Source organism: Oncorhynchus gorbuscha, linkage group LG18, assembly GCF_021184085.1.
Source record: "Oncorhynchus gorbuscha isolate QuinsamMale2020 ecotype Even-year linkage group LG18, OgorEven_v1.0, whole genome shotgun sequence".
NCBI classification, from domain to species: domain Eukaryota; kingdom Metazoa; phylum Chordata; class Actinopteri; order Salmoniformes; family Salmonidae; genus Oncorhynchus; species Oncorhynchus gorbuscha.
In genome coordinates, this window is record NC_060190.1 from 8,906,569 (window position 1) to 8,925,010 (window position 18,442).

General features: G+C 47.7%; 1 protein-coding gene across 1 annotated transcript in view; it reads left to right on the plus strand.

Annotated features, from left to right (window-relative positions):
- Positions 1-18,442, plus strand: part of LOC124003211 (regulating synaptic membrane exocytosis protein 1-like) — a gene marked incomplete at its 3' end in the record, with an annotated part of 99,767 nt that overhangs the window by 61,475 nt on the left and 19,850 nt on the right. The gene's annotated exons all lie outside the window — the stretch shown is intronic.

Below are 18,442 nucleotides of genomic sequence, written 5' to 3' on the forward strand. Positions count from 1 at the left end.
TTACAAAAGGGAAAATAAATAAACATAAATATGGGTTGTATTTACAAGGGTGTTTGTTCTTTACTGGTTGCCCTTTTCTTAAAGCAACAGGTCACAAATCTTGCTGCTGTGATGGCACACTGTGGCATTTCACCCAGTAGATATGAGAGTTTATCAAAATTGGGTTTATTTTCAAACTCTTTGTGGATCTGTGTAATCTGAGGGAAATTTGTCTCTCTAACATGGTCATACATTTGGCAGGAGGTTAGGAAGTGCAGCTCAGTTTCCACCTCATTTTGTGGGCAGTGTGCACATAGCCTGTCTTCTCTTGAGAGCCAGGTCTTCCTACCGTGGCCTTTCTCAATAGCAAGGCTATGCTCACTGAGTCTGTACATAGTCAAAAGCTTTCCTTAATTTTGTGTCAGTCACAGTCGTTAGGTATTCTGCCACTGTGTACTCTCTGTGTAGGGCCAAATATCATTCTGCTCTGTTTTTTGTTAATTCTTTCCAATGTGTCAAGTAATTATCTTTTTGTTGTCTCATGATTTGGTCGGATCTAATTGTTTTGCTGTATTTGGGCTCTGTGGTGTCTGTTTGTGTTTGTGAACAGAGCCCCAGGACCAGCTTGCTTAGGGGACTCTTCTCCAGGTTCATCTCTCTGTAGGTGATGGCTTTATTATGGAAGGTGTGGGAATCGTTTTATTTTTCGGTGGTTTTAGAATTTCAATGGCTTTTTTCTGGATTTTCATAATTAGCGGGTATCGGCCTAATTCTGCCCTGCATGTTTTATTCTGTGTTTTACGTTGTACACAAGGGATATTTTTGCAGAATTCTGCATGCATCAAACGGGTGTTTGTCACATTTCGTGAATTCTTGGTTGGTGAGCGGACTCCAGACCTCACAACCATAATGGGTTCTATAACGGATTCAAGTATTTTTAGCCAGATCCTAATTGGTATGCCAAATTCTCTGTTCCTTTTTGATGGCATAGAGGGCCCTTCTTGCCTTGTCTCTAAGATCTTTCACAGCTTTGTGGAAGTTACCTGTGGCGCTGATGTTTAGACCGAGGTATTCTCGCTCTCGTTTTAACTTTCACACATCCAGCCACACCCCTATTCCTCAAAAGCAGTCTGTATCAATTACATCATCAATTACATCAGCTTGATCTCTGATGACTGTTTCCATGGCGAGGTCAAAGGTCAGGGAGGTCAGTGGTGCATCTAGTCCATTGCTCATGGAGAGAGAGAGCGAGAGAGAGAGAGTGTGTTTTCTCATCCTGTCAGACTGAGGAAGCCTGCTAGGTATTAGTCTGGTGAATCAGCTGATGGGACTGAAATAGTACCCACCCCCTTCTCCTCTTCCTCCTCCTCCTCACACACACACACAACACACACGCACACACACAAAGATGCTAACACACACACACATTACACACACACATATACACGCACAAACAAACACACACACACCACCCCCTTCTTCCGGCAATGTATTCATAGCAGCACTAATTAATAACTCTCCATGGATAAATGGAGCGAGAGAGAGAGAGAAGGAGAGAGGGAGGGAGAAACAGAAGGAGAGAGAGAAAGAAAGAGAGGGATTGAGAAGGAGAGAGAGAGAGATAGAGAGAAAAACAGAAGGAGAGAGGGAGAGACCGAAGGAGAGAGCGAGAGAGAGAGAGAGAGGGAGAGACAGAAGGAGACAGAGAGAGGGACAAAAGGAGAGAGGGACTCCTTCTACATGGTGAGCTGAATATAGAAGTCCCCCGTCGGAAACACAGCCGTGAGTATGTGTGCGTATGTATGCTTGTGAGTGTGTGTGTGTGTGTGTATGTGTGTGTCAGGGCTATCCCACATCTGGACCTTAGGACCTCCTCTATGGCTAGCCTGCTGGAGATGTTAATCCACTTCCATTGTCCTAGACAGAGGCCAGCCAGTCCACTACAGTTAGCTGCCTCTCATAATCCACTATGACAACCTCTGTCCAATAGCTGTGTGTGTGTGTGTGTGTGTGTGTGTGTGTGTGTGTGTGTGTGTGTGTGTGTGTGTGTGTGTGTGTGTGTGTGTGTGTGTGTGTGTGTGTGTGTGTGTGCGTGTGCGTGTGCGTGTGCGTGTGCGTGCGCGTGCGCGTGCGCGTGCGTGTGTGTATGTTGTGTGGGTGTGGGTGTGGGTGTGGGTGTGGGTGTGGGTGTGGGTGTGGGTGTGGGTGTTTCTGTGTGTAGTAGCTCCCTTTGTGCCTACTCCAAGGCTGGCATAATGGGGGCAACACCATGCTTCCTGCACTCAGCATCCCTCCCTCAGCAATCCTCCCATGAGAGACAGGCATGTGACATGTGATGAGTTTGACTCCAGGATAGGAAGATACTTCCTGGATAGGATGTACAGGCCATGAACGATCAATGCTGTAATCTTTTCCCCTCTGGAAGGGTGTTTGGAATGCTGTAATGTATTTTTCTCTGGAAGGGTGTTTGGAATGCTGTAATCTTTTCCCCTCTGGAAGGGTGTTTGGAATGCTGTAATATTTTCCCCTTTGGAAGGGTGTTTGGAATGCTGTAATGTATTTCTCTTTGGATGGGTGTTTGGAATGCTGTAATCTTTTCCCCTCTGGAAGGATGTTTGGAATGCTGTAATCTTTTCCCCTCTGGAAGGGTGTTTGGAATGCTGTAATCTTTTCCCCTCTGGAAGGGTGTTTGGAATGCTGTAATCTTTTCCCCTCTGGAAGGGTGTTTGGAATGCTGTAATCTTTTCCCCTCTGGAAGGGTGTTTGGAATGCTGTAATCTTTTCCCCCCTGGAAGGGTGTTTGGAATGCTGTAATCTTTTCCCCTCTGGATGGGTGTTTGGAATGCTGTAATCTTTTCCCCTCTGGAAGGGTGTTTGGAATGCTGTAATCTTTTCCCCTCTGGAAGGGTGTTTGGAATGCTGTAATCTTTTCCCCTCTGGATGGGTGTTTGGAATGCTGTAATCTTTTCCCCTCTGGAAGGGTGTTTGGAATGCTGTAATCTTTTCCCCCCTGGAAGGGTGTTTGGAATGCTGTAATCTTTTCCCCTCTGGAAGGGTGTTTGGAATGCTGTAATGTATTTATCTTTGGATGGGTGTTTGGAATGCTGTAATCTTTTCCCCTCTGGAAGGGTGTTTGGAATGCTGTAATGTATTTCTCTCTGGAAGGGTGTTTGGAATCCTGTAATGTATTTCTCTATGGATGGGTGTTTGGAATGCTGTAATGTATTTCTCTCTGGAAGGGTGTTTGGAATGCTGTAATGTATTTCTCTTTGTATGGGTGTTTGGAATGCTGTAATGTATTTCTCTCTGGAAGTGTGTTTGGAATGCTGTAATGTATTTCTCTCTGGAAGGGTGTTTGGAATGCTGTAATGTATTTCTCTCTGGAAGGGTGTTTGGAATGCTGTAATGTATTTCTCTTTGGATGGGTGTTTGGAATGCTGTAATGTATTTCTCTCTGGAAGGGTGTTTGGAATGCTGTAATGTATTTCTCTCTGGATGGGTGTTTGGAATGCTGTAATGTATTTATCTATGGAAGGGTGTTTGGAATGCTGTAATGTATTTCTCTCTGGATGGGTGTTTGGAATGCTGTAATGTATTTCTCTATGGAAGGGTGTTTGGAATGCTGTAATGTATTTCTCTCTGGAAGGGTGTTTGGAATGCTGTAATGTATTTCTCTCTGGAAGGGTGTTTGGAATGCTGCAATGTATTTCTCTCTGGATGTGTGTTTGGAATGTTGTAATGTATTTCTCTCTGGAAGGGTGTTTGGAATGCTGTAATCTTTTCCCCTCTGGAAGGGTGTTTGGAATGCTGTAATGTATTTATCTTTGGATGGGTGTTTGGAATGCTGTAATCTTTTCCCCTCTGGAAGGGTGTTTGGAATGCTGTAATGTATTTCTCTCTGGAAGGGTGTTTGGAATGCTGTAATGTATTTCTCTCTGGAAGGGTGTTTGGAATGCTGTAATATATTTCTCTCTGGAAGGGTGTTTGGAATGCTGTAATGTATTTCTCTCTGGAAGGGTGTTTGGAATGCTGTAATATATTTCTCTCTAGAAGGGTGTTTGGAATGCTGTAATTTATTTCTCTCTGGAGGGTTCAACAAGAGGGAGTTCAAAAGGAAGGACGTTGGCTGGTTTAGTCATCAGTAGCAAACCCAGAACTATGTAGACTGAATAGTCGTTTCAGAGTTTTTAAAGGTGAGAAAAAAGAGATGGTTGGAGGTTTGAGAGAGAGAGATAAAGCGAGAGAGAGAGAGATAAAGCGAGAGAGAGAGATCAAGCGAGAGAGAGAGAGATAAAGCGCGCGCGAGAGAGAGTGACCTGTTGCCCCAAGAAAATGGCAGCCAGTGAAGCACAAACACCATTGTAAATAAAACCATTATTTATGTTTATTTAACTATTTACACATAATATGACATTTGCAATGTCTTTATTCTTTTGGAACTTTTGTGAGTGTGATGTTTACTGTTCATTTTATTGTTTATTTCACTTTGGTTGAAAATAGGTGATATCTAGTTCACTTGCTTTGGCAATGTTAACAAATGTTTCCCATGCCAATAAAGCCCTTTGAATTGAACTGAGACAGAGGTACAGAGAAAGATAGACTGAAGTTTTAGATCAAGAGAGTTAGAGAGTTAGAGAGACACATTGAGAGAGAGAGAGAGAGAGAGAGAGTTGATGAAGTGATGATGTTGAATAAATGAGTGTGTGTGATGGCGCTGCCAGCCTGGTGTCAGAGGAGAGAGATACCAGGATGTAGCAGGGAGGAAGTCTGTGCCAGTACTTAGAGGACCAGACTGTCTCTCTGTCTCCAATGTGTGTGTGTGTGTGTGTGTGTGTGTGTGTGTGTGTGTGTGTGTGTGTGTGTGTGTGTGTGTGTGTGTGTGTGTGTGTGTGTGTGTGTGTGTGTGTGTGTGTGTGTGTGTGTGTGTGTGTGTGTGCGTGCGTGTGTGCGCAAGTGAATGTGTCTATCCCCGGTGTGCCAATGGTGCCATAAAAATCAAATCAAATCAAATTGTATTGGTCACATACATGTTAGCAGATGTTATTGCGGGCGATGCGAAATGCTTGTGCTTCGAGCTCCAACAGTGCAGTAATATCTAACAAATTACTGAACATATACCTAAATACACACAAATCTAAGTAGGAAGGAATTCGGACTATATATATGGACGAGCGATGTCAGAGCGGAACGGACTAAGATACAGTAGAATAGTATATAAAACAGCAAATACACATGAGATGAGTAATGCCAGATATGTAAAAATTATTAAATTGAATAGTGTGCCATTCCTTAAAGTGGCCAGTGATTTCTAGTCTATGCCTATAGGCAGCAGCCTCTAATGTGCTAGTGATGGCTGTTTAACAGTCTGATGGCATTGAGATAGAAGCTGTTTTTCAGTCTCTCGGCCCCAGCTTTGATATACCTGTACTGATCTCTCCTTCTGGATGATAGCGGGGTGAACAGGCAGTGGCTCAGGTGGTTGATGTCCTTGATGATCTTTTTGGACGTCTTGTGACATCGGGTGCTGTAGGTGTTCTGGAGGGCAGGTAGTTTGCCCCTGGTAATGTGTTGGGCAGACCGCACCACCCTCTGGAGAGCCTTGCAGTTGCGGGTGGTGCAGTTGCCGTACCAGGCGATGATACATCTCCTTTGTTTTGTAGACGTTCCGTGAGAAGATGTTTTCCAAGCACCACATTCCCAGATCCCTCACCTCCTCCCTGTAGGCTATCTCGTCATATTTGGTAATCAAGTCTACTACTGTTGTGTCGTCTGCAAACTTGATGATTGAGATGCATGCAGTCATGGGTAAACAGGGAGTATAGGAGGGGGCTGTTCATGCACCCTTGTGGGACCCTAGTGTTGAGGATCAGTGGGGTGGAGGTGATATTTCCTACCTTCACCACCTGGGGGCAGCCCATCAGGAATTCCAGGACCCAGTTGCACAGGGCGGGGTTCAGACCCATATGCTGCCCACCCAGAATGCTCTGGGGCAAAGGGACCCCCAGCCAACACCAGAACCGTATCAGGCTACAAGGGGCTGCTTCCCAATACCACACCCTTTTCCAGAATTGTAAAATTGCACACTCTCTGTGATGGATGTAAAATAATTTGATTGGATAAAGCATTGACTGGAGGGAGTTTTCACCATTGTTAAGTGAAGTCCATGTGAGAAAGTGTGCAAGTGCACAGTTCCGGATAAGGGTGGATAATAGGGATGCAGCCGTTGTTTCTGAAGCAAACTCCTGTTCTCCATTCTCCCCATCACGGCGACCATATTGTACGGCCCCTCTCCTGCCCTGCTCAAAATGTCTCCTTGTCCTCCTTTCCCTTGGCCAGGCTGTGTTCACTCCACTGTCTGTTCATGGGTTAGTTTGTAGTCTGCTGCTCACCACCGTGGAGAGATGTGTCATAGTGTAACGGCGTTCGTCTGTTGAAAGAAGAGAGTCGGATCAAAATGCAGCGTGTTGGTTACTCATGACTTTAATGAAAGAACGCGGTACATGAAATAACTGATACTAACTACAAAAACAACAGAACGGAACGAAAACTAATTACAGCCTATCTGGTGACTACAACACAGAGACAGGAACAAACACCCACGAAATACAAAGCGAAACTATGGCTCCCTAAATACGGTTCCCAATCAGACACAACGAAGATCACCTGACTCTGATTGAGAATTGCCTCAGGCAGCCAAGCCTATACAACACCCCTAATCAGCCACGATCCCAAATACTACAAACCCCAATACGAAAACAACATATAAACCCATGTCACACCCTGGCCTACCCAAACATATAACAAAAACACAAAATACAATGACCAAGGCGTGACAAAACCCCCCCCCCCCCTAAGGTGCGGACTCCCGGACGCACCTCAAGAGCATAGGGAGGGTCCGGGTGGGCGTCTGTCCATGGTGGCGGTTCTGGCACGGGACGTGGACCCCACTCCATTAATGTCCTTGTTCCTCCCCTTCGCGTCCTGGGATAATCCACCTTCTCCGCCAAATAGTCCTCACCCAGATCCCCACATAACTGAGGAGCAGCTCGTGACAGAGGGGCAGCTCGGGACAGAGGGGCATCTCAGGACAGAGGGGCATCTCAGGACAGAGGGGCATCTCAGGACAGAGGGGCATCTCAGGACAGAGGGGCATCTCAGGACAGAGGGGCAGCTCTGGACAGATGGGCAGCCCGGGACTGAGGGGCAGCTCGGGACAGAGGGGCAGCTCGGGACAGAGGGGCAGCTCGGGACAGAGGGGCGGCTCGGGACAGAAGCAGCCCGGGACTGAGGGGCAGCCCGGGACTGAGGGGCAGCCCGGGACTGAGGGGAAGCCCGGTACTGAGGGGAAGCCCAGTACTGAGAGGAAGCCCAGTACTGAGAGGAAGCCCAGTACTGAGAGGAAGCTCAGGCAGGTAGTAGGCTCCAGTAAATCCTGGCTGGCTGGCGGAACTGGAAGATTTAGGTTGACAAGCAGATCTGCAAGAGACTGGTTGTCTGGCAGATCTGGAAGAGACTGGTTGTCTGGCAGATCTGGAAGAGACTGGTTGTCTGGCAGATCTGGAAGAGACTGGTTGTCTGGCGGCGCTGGGCAGACTGGGAGCACTGGCGGCGCTGGGCAGACTGGGAGCACTGGCGGCGCTGGGCAGACTGGGAGCACTGGCGGCGCTGGGCAGACTGGGAGCACTGGCGGCGCTGGGCAGACTGGCGGCGCTGGGCAGACTGGGAGCACTGGCGGTGCTGGGCAGACTGGGAGCACTGGCGGCGCTGGGCAGACTGGGAGCACTGGTGGCGCTGGGCAGACGGGAGACTCCGGCAGCACAGGAGAGGAGAAAGGCTCTGGCTGCGCTAAACAGGCGGGAGACTCCGACAGCGCAGGAGAGGAGAAAAGCGCTGGCTGCGCTGAACAGGCGAGGCGCACTGGAGGCCTGGTGCGTGGTGCTGGAACTGGTGGTACTGGATCGAGGACACGCACAGGAAGCCTGGTGCGGGGAGCTGCTACCGGAGGACTGGTGTGTGGAGGTGGCACAGGATGGGCTAGACCGTGAAGGCATACTGGATATCTTGAGAGCAGTGTAGGCACAGGACGTGCAAGGCTAGGGATGTGCACAGGAGGCCTGGTGCGTGAGGCTGGCACCAACTTCACCAGCCGACTAACACGCACCTCAGGTTGAGTATAGAGCGCTAACTCAGGTGCTATCAAATCCCCGACACGATCCGTCGGACGAATATTATATCTATAGCACCAAGCTAGCAACTCCCTCATTACTCTCCACTCCACTTTCCCCATTAACTCCTTCACAGTCTCTGCTTCGCTCACCTCTAACACTGGCTCTGGTTCTGGTCTCCTCCTTGGCTCCTCACAATGAACATGTCATGTTTGTCATTTATTATCATGTCTTGTCCCTGTGCTCCCCATTCTGTTCGTTTCCCTCTGCTGGTCTTATTGGGTTCTTTCCCTCTTTCTATCCCTCTCTCTCCCCCTCCCCCTCTCACTCTCTCGCTCTCTCTTCTCTCTATCGTTCCGTTCCTGCTCCCAGCTGTTCCTATTCCCCTAATCATCATTTAGTCTTCCCACACCTGTTCCCGATCCTTTCCCCTGATTAGAGTCCCTATTTATTCCTTTGTGTTCCGTTCCTGTCCCGTCGGTTCCTTGTTTAGTATTCACCATGCTGTGATTGCGTTTCGCCCTGTCCTGTCGTGTTTTTGCTGTGATTGTGTATCGCCCTGTCCTGTCGTGTTTTTTGCCTTCATCAGATGCTGCGTGTGAGCAGGTGTCTCTGTCTACTACGGCCTGCGCCTACCCGAAGCGACCTGCAGTCTGTGGCCGCTTCTCCAGTTATTCCCCTCTACAGACTAGAGGATTTCTGTTATTCCCTGTTTGGACTTAAATAAACTCTGTTTCTGTTAAGTCGCTTTTGGGTCCTCTTTCACCTGCATGACAGAAGGAACCGACCAAGGAATGGACCCAGCGACTTCAGACGCTCGTTACACTGCCGTCGAGATCCAAGGAGCCATGCTCGGCAGACACGAGCAGGAATTGTCTGCTGCTCGCCATGCCGTGGAGAACCTGGCCGCTCAGGTTTCCGACCTCTCTGGACAGTTCCAGAGTCTACGTCTCGTGCCACCTGTTACTTCCTGGCCTGCCGAGCCTCCAGAACCTAGGGTTAATAACCCACCTTGCTACTCCGGGCAGCCCACTGAGTGCCGCTCCTTTCTCACGCAGTGTGAGATTGTGTTCTCTCTCCAACCCAACACATACTCTAGAGAGAGAGCTCGGGTTGCTTACGTCATTTCACTCCTTACTGGCCGGGCTCGAGAATGGGGCACAGCTATCTGGGAGGCAAGGGCTGATTGCTCTAACAGATTCCAGAACTTTAAAGAGGAGATGATTCGGGTTTTTGACCGTTCAGTTTTTGGTGGGGAGGCTTCTAGGGCCCTGGCTTCCTTATGCCAAGGTGAACGGTCCATAACGGATTATTCTATTGAGTTTCGCACTCTTGCTGCCTCTAGTGAGTGGAACGAGCCGGCGCTGCTCGCTCGTTTTCTGGAGGGACTCCACGCAGTGGTTAAGGATGAGATTCTCTCCCGGGAGGTTCCTTCAGATGTGGACTCTTTGATTGCTCTCGCCATCCGCATAGAACGACGGGTAGATCTTCGTCACCGGGCTCGTGGAAGAGAGCTCGCATCAACGGTGTTTCCCTGCTCCGCATCGCAACCATCTCCCTCCTCTGGCTTTGAGACTGAGCCCATGCAGCTGGGAGGGATTCGCATCTCGAATAAGGAGAGGGAACGGAGGATCACCAACCGCCTGTGCCTCTATTGCGGAGTTGCTGGACATTTTGTTAATTCATGTCCAGTAAAAGCCAGAGCTCATCTGTAAGCGGAGGGCTACAGGTGAGCGCAACTACTCAAGTCTCTCCATCAAAGTCCTGTACTACTTTGTCGGTCCACCTACGCTGGACCGGTTCGGGTGCTACATGTAGTGCCTTGATAGACTCTGGGGCTGAGGGTTGTTTCATGGACGAAGCATGGGTTCGGAAACATGACATTCCTTTCAGAGAGTTAGAGAAGCCTACGCCCATGTTCGCCTTAGATGGTAGTCATCTTCCCAGTATCAGATTTGAGACACTACCTTTAACCCTCACAGTATCTGGTAACCACAGTGAGACTATTTCTTTTTTGATTTTCCGTTCACCGTTTACACCTGTTGTTTTGGGTCATCCCTGGCTAGTATGTCATAATCCTTCTATTAATTGGTCTAGTAATTCTATCCTATCCTGGAACGTTTCTTGTCATGTGAAGTGTTTAATGTCTGCCATCCCTCCCGTTTCTTCTGTCCCTACTTCTCAGGAGGAACCTGGCGATTTGACAGGAGTGCCGGAGGAATATCATGATCTGCGCACGGTCTTCAGTCGGTCCCGAGCCAACTCCCTTCCTCCTCACCGGTCGTATGATTGTAGTATTGATCTCCTTCCGGGGACCACTCCTCCTCGAGGTAGACTATACTCTCTGTCGGCTCCCGAACGTAAGGCTCTCGAGGATTATTTGTCTGTGTCTCTTGACGCCGGTACCATAGTGCCTTCTTCTTCTCCGGCCGGGGCGGGGTTCTTTTTGTTAAGAAGAAGGACGGTACTCTGCGCCCCTGCGTGGATTATCGAGGGCTGAATGACATAACGGTTAAGAATCGTTATCCGCTTCCCCTTATGTCATCAGCCTTCGAGATTCTGCAGGGAGCCAGGTGCTTTACTAAGTTGGACCTTCGTAACGCTTACCATCTCGTGCGCATCAGAGAGGGGGACGAGTGGAAAACGGCGTTTAACACTCCGTTAGGGCATTTTGAGTACCGGGTTCTGCCGTTCGGTCTCGCCAATGCGCCAGCTGTTTTTCAGGCATTAGTTAATGATGTTCTGAGAGACATGCTGAACATTTTTGTTTTTGTCTATCTTGACGATATCCTGATTTTTTCTCCGTCACTCGAGATTCATGTTCAGCACGTTCGACGTGTTCTACAGCGCCTTTTAGAGAATTGTCTCTACGTAAAGGCTGAGAAGTGCTCTTTTCATGTCTCCTCCGTTACTTTTCTCGGTTCCGTTATTTCCGCTGAAGGCATTCAGATGGATTCCGCTAAGGTCCAAGCTGTCAGTGATTGGCCCGTTCCAAGGTCACGTGTCGAGTTGCAGCGCTTTTTAGGTTTCGCTAATTTCTATCGGCGTTTCATTCGTAATTTCGGTCAAGTTGCTGCCCCTCTCACAGCTCTTACTTCTGTCAAGACGTGTTTTAAGTGGTCCGGTTCCGCCCAGGGAGCTTTTGATCTTCTAAAAGAACGTTTTACGTCCGCTCCTATCCTCGTTACTCCTGACGTCACTAGACAATTCATTGTCGAGGTTGACGCTTCAGAGGTAGGCGTGGGAGCCATTCTATCCCAGCGCTTCCAGTCTGACGATAAGGTTCATCCTTGCGCTTATTTTTCTCATCGCCTGTCGCCATCTGAGCGCAACTATGATGTGGGTAACCGTGAACTGCTCGCCATCCGCTTAGCCCTAGGCGAATGGCGACAGTGGTTGGAGGGGGCGACCGTTCCTTTTGTCGTTTGGACAGACCATAAGAACCTTGAGTACATCCGTTCTGCCAAACGACTTAATGCCCGTCAAGCTCGTTGGGCGTTGTTTTTCGCTCGTTTCGAGTTTGTGATTTCTTACCGTCCGGGTAGCAAGAACACCAAGCCTGATGCCTTATCCCGTCTGTTTAGTTCTTCTGTGGCTTCTACTGATCCCGAGGGGATTCTTCCTTATGGGCGTGTTGTCGGGTTAACAGTCTGGGGAATTGAAAGACAGGTTAAGCAAGCACTCACGCACACTGCGTCGCCGCGCTTGTCCTAGTAACCTCCTTTTCGTTCCTGTTTCCACTCGTCTGGCTGTTCTTCAGTGGGCTCACTCTGCCAAGTTAGCTGGTCATCCCGGTGTTCGAGGCACTCTTGCGTCTATTCGCCAGCGCTTTTGGTGGCCGACTCAGGAGCGTGACACGCGCCGTTTCGTGGCTGCTTGTTCGGACTGCGCGCAGACTAAGTCGGGTAACTCTCCTCCTGCCGGTCGTCTCAGACCGCTCCCCATTCCTTCTCGACCATGGTCTCACATTGCCTTAGACTTCATTACCGGTCTGCCTTTGTCTGCGGGGAAGACTGTGATTCTGACGGTTGTCGATAGGTTCTCTAAGGCGGCACATTTCATTCCCCTCGCTAAACTTCCTTCCGCTAAGGAGACGGCACAAATCATTATTGAGAATGTATTCAGAATTCATGGCCTCCCGTTAGACGCCGTTTCAGACAGAGGCCCGCAATTCACGTCACAGTTTTGGAGGGAGTTCTGTCGTTTGATTGGTGCGTCCGTCAGTCTCTCTTCCGGGTTTCATCCCCAGTCTAACGGTCAAGCAGAGAGGGCCAATCAGACGATTGGTCGCATACTACGCAGCCTTTCTTTCAGAAACCCTGCGTCTTGGGCAGAACAGCTCCCTGGGCAGAATACGCTCACAATTTGCTTCCTTCGTCTGCTACCGGGTTATCTCCGTTTCAGAGTAGTCTGGGTTACCAGCCTCCTCTGTTCTCATCCCAGCTTGCCGAGTCCAGCGTTCCCTCCGCTCAAGCGTTTGTCCAACGTTGTGAGCGCACCTGGAGGAGGGTGAGGTCTGCACTTTGCTGTTACAGGGCACAGACGGTGAGAGCCGCCAATAAACGCAGGATTAAGAGTCCAAGGTATTGTTGCGGCCAGAGAGTGTGGCTTTCCACTCGCAAGATTCCTCTTACGACAGCTTCTCGTAAGTTGACTCCGCGGTTCATTGGTCCGTTCCGTGTCTCCCAGGTCGTCAATCCTGTCGCTGTGCGACTGCTTCTTCCGCGACATCTTCGTCGCGTCCATCCTGTCTTCCATGTCTCCTGTGTTAAGCCCTTTCTTCGCACCCCCGTTCGTCTTCCCTCCCCCCTCCCGTCCTTGTCGAGAGCGCACCTATTTACAAGGTACATAAGATCATGGACATGCGTTCTCGGGACGGGGTCACCAATACTTAGTGGATTGGGAGGGTTACGGTCCTGAGGAGAGGAGTTGGGTTCCGTCTCGGGACGTGCTGGACCGTTCACTCATCGATGATTTCCTCCGTTGCCGCCAGGATTCCTCCTCGAGTGCGCCAGGAGGCGCTCGGTGAGTGGGGGGTACTGTCATGTTTGTCATTTATTATCATGTCTTGTCCCTGTGCTCCCCATTCTGTTCGTTTCCCTCTGCTGGTCTTATTGGGTTCTTTCCCTCTTTCTATCCCTCTCTCTCCCCCTCCCCTCTCACTCTCTCGCTCTCTCTTCTCTCTATCGTTCCGTTCCTGCTCCCAGCTGTTCCTATTCCCCTAATCATCATTTAGTCTTCCCACACCTGTTCCCGATCCTTTCCCCTGATTAGAGTCCCTATTTATTCCTTTGTGTTCCGTTCCTGTCCCGTCGGTTCCTTGTTTAGTATTCACCATGCTGTGATTGCGTTTCGCCCTGTCCTGTCGTGTTTTTGCTGTGATTGTGTATCGCCCTGTCCTGTCGTGTTTTTTGCCTTCATCAGATGCTGCGTGTGAGCAGGTGTCTCTGTCTACTACGGCCTGCGCCTACCCGAAGCGACCTGCAGTCTGTGGCCGCTTCTCCAGTTATTCCCCTCTACAGACTAGAGGATTTCTGTTATTCCCTGTTTGGACTTAAATAAACTCTGTTTCTGTTAAGTCGCTTTTGGGTCCTCTTTCACCTGCATGACAGAACAAGGAGAGTTGGCTCAGGTCTATCTCCATACTCTCCCTGAGCCCCCCCCCAATAATTTTTTTGGGGTGACTTTCGGTTTTCGCTCTGCGCCGCCGTGCTTTCCTTTTCAAATCCATTCGCCTATAGCCCTCTTCGCATTGCTGCAGGGAATCCCAGGCGGGCTCCTGCACTCTCTCTGGGTCGGCCGACCACCTGTCGATTTCTTCCCACGTCGTATACTCCATGCCTCTACCTTCCATAATGTCCTCCTTACGCTCCTGAAGCTGTCTACGTCGTTGCCAGTTTACACACTGCTCGGTCCGTGAGAGGTGGGTGTTTCTGTAACGGCGTTCGTCTGTTGAAAGAAGAGAGTCGGACCGAAATGCAGCGTGTTGGTTACTCATGACTTTAATGAAAGAACGCGGTACATGAAATAACTGATACTAACTACAAAAACAACAGAACGTAACGAAAACTAATTACAGCCTATCTGGTGACTACAACACAGAGACAGGAACAAACACCCACGAAATACAAAGTGAAACTATGGCTCCCTAAATACGGTTCCCAATCAGAGACAACGAAGATCACCTGACTCTGATTGAGAATCGCCTCAGGCAGCCAAGCCTATACAACACCCCTAATTAGCCGCGATCCCAAATACTACAAACCCCAATACGAAAACAACATATAAACCCATGTCACACCCTGGCCTACCCAAACATATAACAAAAACACAAAATACAATGACCAAGGCGTGACACATAGACACCATTCCTGGCATTCAAAGCTGTTCACAAATACTGCTGCATGCTTCAGAAACAATTTTATTTATTTATGGTTCATACTCAAATAGTACTTTTCTTCAATTAGTTCGGTGCTTCAGGGGAGCATTTCTGAAGCAGTCTGGGTGGTTTGGTTTGGAATTGTCAAATCCCATTTTGATATAACTTCAGTGTTTATTATGTAATGTTCATTTCCCCCTGACAGATAAAAGTACATCTGTTTTTCCCCTAAATTTACCCGGACGCTAACCCCTGCCTTTTAGAGAAAGATCCATCCCCTAGTCAGATAAAGCCAAGTTGTTATCTACTGTCCTCTCTAAGAACACTAACAGCTGGTTCTCTGACACACCATGACACCAGGGTGTTAACGCGGGCAGTTTTTCCATGACTACAGGCCGTGCACTCTCTGTTTCTGACAGCTGTTCCCATGGCACCGGTTGTTGCCTCAGGCGCTGGACTTCGATTGGTCTGACAGATTCCACTCTAGGGTCAGTCAATTCAGTGCCACCGCTGACCAATGACATCGCTCGCTTCGCATTACTTCTTACTTTGTATTATAGATAGAGAGCACCATTGACTTGAGTATCACCACCTGTAGATTTGTCTCCATGTGAAATGAGGACAATAACGGATTATATTTCATATATCACAGATGCAGAATTGGTATGAGGATTTCAAAGAGTTTCGATTCCATTGATGCTTTGACGTAGGGCCTCAAGGTTACAATATGTTGAGAACAACCTTCAAACAGTCCTTCACACAGCTTTCTAACTTAAAAAATAGCTTGCTACATTAAGAAATGTACAACACAAACTGTTCTGAAACACATTCATGTGTAGTCTCTCATATCATTCAAACTTGATGACCTTTGGATCCTTAACCTTGAAGAGTGACTTTGTGGTGGTCATAGCAGCCTTATGTAGCATCAACATCACCTTGAGGGTGGTCATAACAGCCTTATGTAGCATCAACATCAACTTGAAGCTGTTCATAGCAGCCTTATGTAGTAGCGACATCACCTTGAAGGTAGTTATAACAGCCTTATGTAGCATCAACATCAACTTGAAGCTGTTCATAGCAGCCTTATGTAGCAGCGACATCAATTTGAAGGTGGTTATAACAGCCTTATGTAGCAGCAACATCAACTTGAAGCTGTTCATAGCAGCCTTATGTAGCAGCGAAATCACCTTGAAGATGGTTATAACAGCCTTATGTAGCGGCGACATCACCTTGAAGGTGGTTATAACAGCCTAATGTAGCATCAACATCACCTATAAGGGTTGTCATAACAGCCTTATGTAGCAGAAACATCACCTTGAAGGTGGTTATAACAGCCTTATGTAGCAGCGACATCACTTTGAAGGTGGTTATAACAACCTTATGTAGCAGTGAAGTCACCTTGAAGATGGTTATAACAGCCTTATGTAGCAGCGACATCACCTTGAAGGTGGTTATAACAGCCTTATGTAGCAGCAACATCACCTTGAAGGTGGTTATAACAACCTTATGTAGCAGTGAAGTCACCTTGAAGGTGGTTATAACAGCCTTATATAGCAGCAGCATCATCTATGAGGGTGGTTATAACAGCCTTATATAGCATCAACATCACCTATGAGGCTGGTCATAACAGCCTTATGTAGCAGCGATGTCACTTTGAAGGTGGTTATAACAGCCTTAGGTACATGTTCACGTCATGGCATAATCTCTGTGGTATTACCTGGCCAAATGTGTGTGTATTGTCAGTTATCTGGCCTCGATCCAGTCTTGGGTAACGTCATTGTCACCTTGACATTCACGTCATGGCTTAATCTCAATGTGTGACGTCACCTGGCAAGCCAAGATCGTCCCAAGTTATTTCCCTGTTCCAGCTCCCCTGGACCGCAGTCTGCTATATCTCTGCTAGGCAGGAGGACTGTAGACCGGGAGGCGTAGCATTAACTACACTTACCTGCTATTTCTACACTCTTTCAGCAGACTTTATGAAGTCTTTCTGGGGACCAATGAAGAGGCGTTATGTGTGATATGTAGAGTTTTCTGAAGAGACTTCCTAAGGATGAATAGAAACCTCTATGCAGTCATTCTGAAGCCATTTTGAGAAAATCTAAATTGCAATTTTAATGGTGTGAAAAGTCTTATCTAAATAGTATTTCTGGCCACTTATAACTCTTCCTTTCTTGGGTGCTATGAGCAGGACATGGTGGAAGATTGTTAAATGTTCGAAGGATTTCAACGACCCAGTGTTGTTGACATCAGACTGGGCGGTGTGTGTTCAACCTGTTACGCACGCTGAGGTCATTGACGATACACACAAGGAAATGGCTGTATTCCGCAAAAACTGGGGACTTGTCTTATTCAATCGTATTTTCATAATATGACATGTTATCATAAGATTGTATTATTATCATCATATTACTGTCATATGCCAGCCTCATTTGGGTGAACACTCTCAATTACGTAAACGTCTCAGTTAGTATTCATTTTGCTTGGAAAAAGTCCGGATTTTTGTTATCTGAAAAGGGCAAGCACCTGGAATGCAGTAAATTGAGTCATGTACTGGCATATTCCTTCCAGAAATGTGTTATTGTGTTTGGGGTATATCCTGTCTGCCCTTGTTATGCCAGATGTCAGGGAAGTCTTTAATGGCTAGACTAAACAGACACATTTGTCCTCTGGCTTTACAGAAGACAGGTCAGGACCAGTTTTCAAAGCTTGACTATCAATTAAGTTATCAGCCCCCCCCTCTCATTCTCTCTCACTCTCTCTCTCTCTCTCTCTCTCTCGTTCTCTCTCTCTCTCTCTCTCTCTCTCTCTCTCTCTCTCTCTCTCTCTCTCTCTCTCTCTCTCTCTCTCTCTCTCTCTCTCTCTTGTTCTCTCTCGTTCTCTCTCTTGTTCTCTCTCTCGTTCGCTCCCTCTCTCTCTCTCTCTCTCTCTCTCTCTCTCTCTCTCTCTCTCTCTCTCTCTCTCTCTCTCTCTCTCTCTCTCTCTCTCTCTCTCTCACTCACTCACTCACTCACTCACTCACTCACTCACTCACTCACTCACTCACTCACTCACTCACTCACTCACTCACTCACTCACTCACTCACTCACTCACTCACTCACTCACTAATATACAAAAGTGAAATAAACAATAAAAATTAACAGTAAACATTACACAAACATAAGTTTCAAAACATTAAAGACATTACAAATGTCATATTACGTATATATACAGTGTTGCAACGATGTACAAATGGTTAAGGGTACACAAGGGAAAATAAATAAGCATAAATATGGGTTGTATTGACCACTGTGACAGTCCCAAACTTAAGGAAAGCTTTGACTATCTACAGACTCAGTGAGCATAGCCTTGCTATTGAGAAAGGCCGCCGTAGGCAGACATGGCCCTCAAGAGATAACTTGATAACTTGACCTGATAACATAGTTCTGCCACTGTGTACTCTCTGTTTAGGGCCAAATATCATTCTAGTTTGCTCTGTTTTTTTGTTAATTCTTTCCAATGTGTCAAGTAATTATCTTTTTGTTTTCTCATGATTTGGTCGGGTCTAATTTTGCTGCTGTTCTCTCTCTCTCTCTCTCTCTCTCTCTCTCTCTCTCTCTCTCTCTCTCTCTCTCTCTCTCTCTCTCTCTCTCTCTCTCTCTCTCTCTCTCTCTCTCTCACACGCACACACACACACACACACACACACACACACACACACACACACACACACACACACACACACACACACACACACACACACACACACACACACACACACACACACACACACACACACACACACACACACACACACACACACACACACACACACACACACACACACACACACACACACACACACACACACAGTAATTAAATAGACTGGCTGGATCCTGTATATGAGTGAAATCATATGCTAATGTCCTTTGACAATAA